This window comes from Caretta caretta, chromosome 7 (assembly GCF_965140235.1).
Source record: "Caretta caretta isolate rCarCar2 chromosome 7, rCarCar1.hap1, whole genome shotgun sequence".
Taxonomy (NCBI): domain Eukaryota; kingdom Metazoa; phylum Chordata; order Testudines; family Cheloniidae; genus Caretta; species Caretta caretta.
In genome coordinates this window covers 125,871,829-125,877,828 of record NC_134212.1, presented here as the reverse complement: position 1 = coordinate 125,877,828, position 6,000 = coordinate 125,871,829, and positions in this window count along the sequence as shown.

The following is a 6,000-nucleotide window of genomic DNA, read 5'->3' as shown; positions in this document are numbered from 1 at the left end:
TGTCTGCAGGACACACAGCTCACCCGGCTCCACCTTCCTGGGTCTGACCTCGGAGCATTCAGCATCCTCTGCCCCTCCGTGCGCTTCCCACAGCGAGTCCGCCCAGGCGGGGTCCTGGGGAAGCCAGAGGGTCCTGCCCCGCAACTCTGCAGTCAGATGTGACTCTCAGCCAGCCAGTAAAACAGAAGGTTTATTAGATGATAGGAACATGGTCTAACACAGAGCTTGTAGGTGCAGAGAACAGGACCCCTCAGCTGGGTCCATTTTGCGGGGCAGTGAGCCAGACAACCACGTCTGCCCTTCACTCCATGTCCCAGCCAGCCCCAAAACTGAAACTCCCTCCAGCCCCTCCTCCTCTGGGCTTTGTCCCTTTCCCGGGCCAGGAGGGCACCGGATTCCTTTGTTCTCCTACCCTTTAGCTCTCACCTTGCAGGGGGGAAGGCCCAGGCCATCAGTGGCCAGGAAACAGGGTGTCGGCTATTCTCTGTGTCCAGACCCCTGCACACACCTGCCCTCTAGGGCTCTGCAATGATCATACACCCTTACCCCACCACCTAGATACTTAAGAACTGCCTGGGGGAAACTGAGGCACCCCCAAAATATTCAGGGGAAACTTTAAGAACAGTCCCACTTCATCACAACCTGTCCCAGGGAAGGTGGCGTGAAGCCCCCAAGAAGGGGATATGGGCTGGTGGGAGTCCTGTGAGTGGGGGGAATGGACCACAGGGCCCAGATGTGGGGGCGGCAGACCCGACGGAGGGTCCAGACGTTTGTTTTGCTGGACTTTGGAGCCCCAGGAGAGCTGGGACCGGACATGGCTGCAGGGCTGAGAGCCGAGAAGAGGCTGAACGTCATGGGACCGTCAGCAGGGGGCGCTAGAGGCGACGTGCCCCATGCCCAGCCCCAAGGGGCGCGCAGGGGGTGAGCTTGGCAATGCCAAGTGCAGCGTGACCCCTGCCCAGCTGGTGCTGCCCCCCCCCCCGCCCCCACCAGCCCATTGGAGCCAGTGGCTTGAGTGCCAGGCGCACCCAGGCTGGCTCTGGGGGGCTCGGCTCCAGAAGGGCCTGTTGGGGGCGGGGGGAGCTCGCTTTCCTGCTGCAGGTGGGCGGGTGCTGCCTTGGGGGATGTGGCCACGTTTGCCGCGCCCCGGGGTGGGGTGGGGAGGACGGAGCAGAGCTCCCAGCTGTGCTGAGTCACCGGCCCGGGGCATCTCTAGCCACCCCTACTGGCTCAGCACAAGGGGCTGGCTCCTGGTGTCCCCCCTGGGGCCTGCTCCAGGGCACTTTGCTCCTCTGAGTGAGGTGCGGGTGTCGCTGGGTGCCAAGTGGGGACCGTGTGCACATCAGGTGGTTCAAACCCTTCCTCCTGACCCCTGGACTGTGCACTGCGGGTCAATGGGTCTCCCATGGGCCCTGCCCAGCCCCATGGTACTCGGGGCGGCCTGTGCACCTCGGGCTGCTCCCTGCACTGCCGCTGTGCGATCTGTCCCTGGCGCTGCCCAGCCTGGTCTGCCTGAACTCGCCAGAGGGGGGTGGCCCCCGCCCCATGGCCCCCAGGCAGGCAGCCAGATCCCTTAGGGGCACCGTGTTCTGCAGGATGAAGGCTTGTCCAATGTGCACCACCAGGGGGCAGCAGCAGCTCGCCACTGCCCAGAACCGACCAATTCAGTGAACCCCATTGCACCCGAGGGGGCTGCTGCCCGGTGCCCCCGCCCGGTGCCCCTGCCCGGTGCCAGGCCGGCTGCAGTCACACGGGGGGGGGGAGTCCACGATCATCCCGTTCCCCCTGCCCTCTGCCCCTGCCCGGTGCCCCCGCCCGGTGCCAGGCCGGCTGCAGTCACACGGGGGGGGGGAGTCCACGATCATCCCGTTCCCCCTGCCCTCTGCCCCTGCCCGGTGCCCCCGCCCGGTGCCAGGCCGGCTGCAGTCACACGGGGGGGGGGGGGGGGGGGAGTCCACGATCATCCTGTTCCCCCTGCCCTCTGCCCCCGCCCGGTGCCCCTGCCTGGTGCCAGGCCGGCTGCAGTCACACGGGGGGGCTCCACGATCATCCCGTTCCCCCTGCCCTCTGCCCCTGCCCGGTGCCCCTGCCTGGTGCCCCCGCCCGGTGCCAGGCTGGCTGCAGTCACACGGGGGGGGGAGTCCACGATCATCCCGTTCCCCCTGCCCTCTGCCCCTGCCCGGTGCCCCCGCCCGGTGCCCCCGCCCGGTGCCAGGCCGGCCGCAGTCACACGGGGGGGCTCCGCAACCATCCCGTTCCCTCTGTTCTGTGCCCCCGCCCGGTGCCCCCGCCCGGTGCCAGGCCGGCTGCAGTCACACGGGGGGGGGGGGAGTCCACGATCATCCTGTTCCCCCTGCCCTCTGCCCCCGCCCGGTGCCCCTGCCTGGTGCCAGGCCGGCTGCAGTCACACGGGGGGGCTCCACGATCATCCCGTTCCCCCTGCCCTCTGCCCCTGCCCGGTGCCCCCGCCTGGTGCCCCCGCCCGGTGCCAGGCTGGCTGCAGTCACACGGGGGGGGGAGTCCACGATCATCCCGTTCCCCCTGCCCTCTGCCCCTGCCCGGTGCCCCCGCCCGGTGCCCCTGCCCGGTGCCAGGCCGGCCGCAGTCACACGGGGGGGCTCCACGATCATCCCGTTCCCCCTGCCCTCTGCCCCTGCCCGGTGCCCCCGCCCGGTGCCAGGCTGGCTGCAGTCACACGGGGGGGGGGGAGTCCACGATCATCCCGTTCCCCCTGCCCTCTGCCCCTGCCCGGTGCCCCCGCCCGGTGCCCCCGCCCGGTGCCAGGCCGGCCGCAGTCACACGGGGGGGCTCCGCAACCATCCCGTTCCCTCTGTTCTGTGCCCCCGCCCGGTGCCCCCGCCCGGTGCCAGGCCGGCTGCAGTCACACGGGGGGGCTCCGCGACCATCCCGTTCCCCCTGCCCTGTGCCCCCGCCCGGTGCCAGGCCGGCCGCAGTCACGGGGGGGGCTCCGCGACCATCCTGTTCCCTCTGCTCTGTGCCCCCACCCGGTGCCCCCGCCCGGTGTCAGGCCGGCCGCAGTCACAAGGGGGGGGGGGTCCACGACCATCCCGTTCCCCCTGCCCTGTGCCCCCTGCCTGGTGCCCCCGCCCGGTGCCAGGCCGGCCACAGTCACACGGAGGGGGGGTCCATGACCATCCTGTTCCCTCTGCCCTGTGCCCCCGCCCGGTGCCCCCGCCCGGTGCCAGGCCGGCCGCAGTCACACGGGGGGGCTCCGCGACCATCCCGTTCCCCCTGCCCTGTGCCCCCTGCCCTGTGCCCCCTGCCCGGTGCCCCCGCCCGGTGCCAGGCCGGCCGCAGTCACGGGGGGGGCTCCGTGACCATCCTGTTCCCTCTGCTCTGTGCCCCCACCCGGTGCCCCCGCCCAGTGCCAGGCCAGCCGCAGTCACACGGGGGGGCTCCGTGACCATCCCGTTCCCCCTGCCCGGTGCCCCCGCCCGGTGTCAGCCTGGCCGCAGTCACACTCCCAGAGGCCCCATTCCCAGAGCCTCCCACAGCCCCAGTGCTGGCAGGAGGAGCCGGGCACTGAGCCGTGCTGAGAATAATGCCCAGCAAACGGCCGGGCATTCTGGGAGATGCTGGGCTCAGCCCCTGGCACTGGGGTGATCTGTGCGGCGCCCGCCCCTGATCTGGGCCTGCCTGAAGGGGGCACCCTAGCCGAGGCTCGTCAGGGTGCCCAGAGCAGCAGCTCCGGTGCTAACGGGCCAGAACAGGGGCTCACGGCAGCAGAGCCTGGATCCTGGTGCCCGGCCCCTGCCTGCCCCTCCTGGGAGCCCGAGGCAGAGCGCTGGGCACGGCTCCCCTGGGCAGCCAAGAAACAAGGCAGCTCTAGATGGTGCAGGTGGATTGTGGATCACACCCCATCTTCCCCCCTGCCCTGCCCCTGGGGGGTGCTTTGCCTCGCAGGGCTGCTCTGAGCCATGATTCACCAGCCCACGAGGTGAGGGGGGCCCAGACACCCCCCTGAGCCCCTGCCACTGACCCCCATCCCCCATGGGCAGGTCCCCTGGTGCACTTCGGCTGCTGTTCACTGGTTCCTGAAGCCGTGCTCAGGGCCACTGGGTGCAGAGGGTCCCTGGGCCAGCGTTTGCCCCGGGCTGGAGGGTCCCAGCTACCTGCTCAGGGTCATGGATCCAGTGGTGCCCCCCGGTGCCAGCCACATCCCCGCCTGCAGGGCTGGAGCAGAGTCCCACTCCCTGGCTGCCCCTCCAACCCCCCCACTGGCCCCCCAGGGCCGGCCTTGGTGTGAGTGTGTCTAGCTCCGGGCTGACCCCTGGCACAGCTCACCCCCAGCCTGCCCGCTCATGGCAACGAGCAGGGTGTGTCCTCACCCATGAGCCGAGCCCTCCCAGCCAGCGCCCCACACGCTGCCCCGTCCCTGAAGATTACAGGGCTCAGTGCCTTGCCCAGCCCTCTTCCTCCCCGGGGACAAGGCTGGATTGAGCGCCCAGCCCGCCCCCCACCGCCCGAAATAAAACAGCTCCAGACCCAGCTGCACCTGAGCTGCTGAATCAATATTGACTGGCTAAGAATAGCCCCTGGGCCCTCCGGGTGCCTTCAGCGCTTCCTGCCAGCCCCGTGCACGGGGCTGCACGGCCTGTACCTGGGCCCCACAGCCCCTCCCTCCCGGCCCCGCCAGCCAGCCAGCAATGCTGTCGCTGTGGTGTGGGAGTTTTCCTTTTTAGTCCAGTGTTGCCCGCGTAATGCTCTGCGCAGGCTGCCAGCCCCCCACGGTAACAGCCCCCCCTTGGAACGTGTCCGTGGGGAGGCCTTGCCACCCCAGGTCCTGGAGCTTCGCTGGAGTGAGGAAACCCCAGCCAGCCGTGGGCTCTGTCCCATTGGCACGGGGGGCTGCCAACAGCCCGAGCCAGTGGTACAGCTAGGTGAGAACCCAGGAGTCCTGCCTAACTCCCCCCCGCCCACAAAAAAAAAAACACTAGACCCCTCTCCCCTCCCAGAGCCAGGGAGAGAACCCAGGAGTCCTGTCCCCCCCGCAACAAACTAGACTCCTCTCCCCTCCCAGAGCCAAGGAGAGAACCCAGGAGTCCTGTCCCCCCCGCAACAAACTAGACTCCTCTCCCCTCCCAGAGCCAAGGAGAGAACCCAGGAGTCCTGTCCCCCCCGCAACAAACTAGACTCCTCTCCCCTCCCAGAGCCAAGGAGAGAACCCAGGAGTCCTGGATCCCAGCCCTCCCCCTGCAATCTACTAGCCCCCACTCTCGTCCCAGAGCCAGGTACAGCGGAGTTCTCTAGAGCCCTCTTATACCCCTCCCGCTGCTGAGCTGCCCTTGCCGAAATCTCCTTTGGCTCCGGGCAGCTGCCCTGCAGCCCCCTTCCCCATCCCCAAATGCCCCAGCTTTGCCGCTTGGCTGGCAGCTCTGGGTCCCGTGATGGGGGGCTCCCCCCGCCCCCGCTCTGGGTGATGACTGTGGCTCTCCTGGCCCAGCCTGGCCCTGTCTGACTCACATCCCCTCGCGTGTCACCACCCACAGCTGGGCAAAGCGGGTACCAAGCACCCAGACTGGCCCCCCAGGGCACAGGGCAGAGTATCCCCTGAGCAGCTGGCATCAGGCCTGTCCCCACCCCTGAACTGGGGAGCTCTGCAGCCCCCCTGCCCAGCACGTGCCAAGCAGTCAGCCGGGCCCTGCCAGCTCTGCCCGTGGGCCCTGCACCCGCTGCCTGACCCCACGGGTCTCGCTCTGCTGAATTAATGCAGCGCCCAGCCCAGGTGCCCCCTGGCCACCTTAGGCACCATAATCGGCTGCAGGGCGCAGCCCAATGCAAAGGGACAAATGCCCTCTGCCCCAATCATCAACCAGGTGGGTCTGCAGCCTGCGCCAGCCGGGGAGCCTTCGTCCAGCCCCTGGGCACCCAGCCCACACCCCTCCACCCTGCCCTCCAGCAGTGACACTGGGCAGCCCCCTGCCCCAAACCAGCTCCTGCCCTGGCCCTCAGGCAACCCCCCAAGAGCAGCACTGAGGG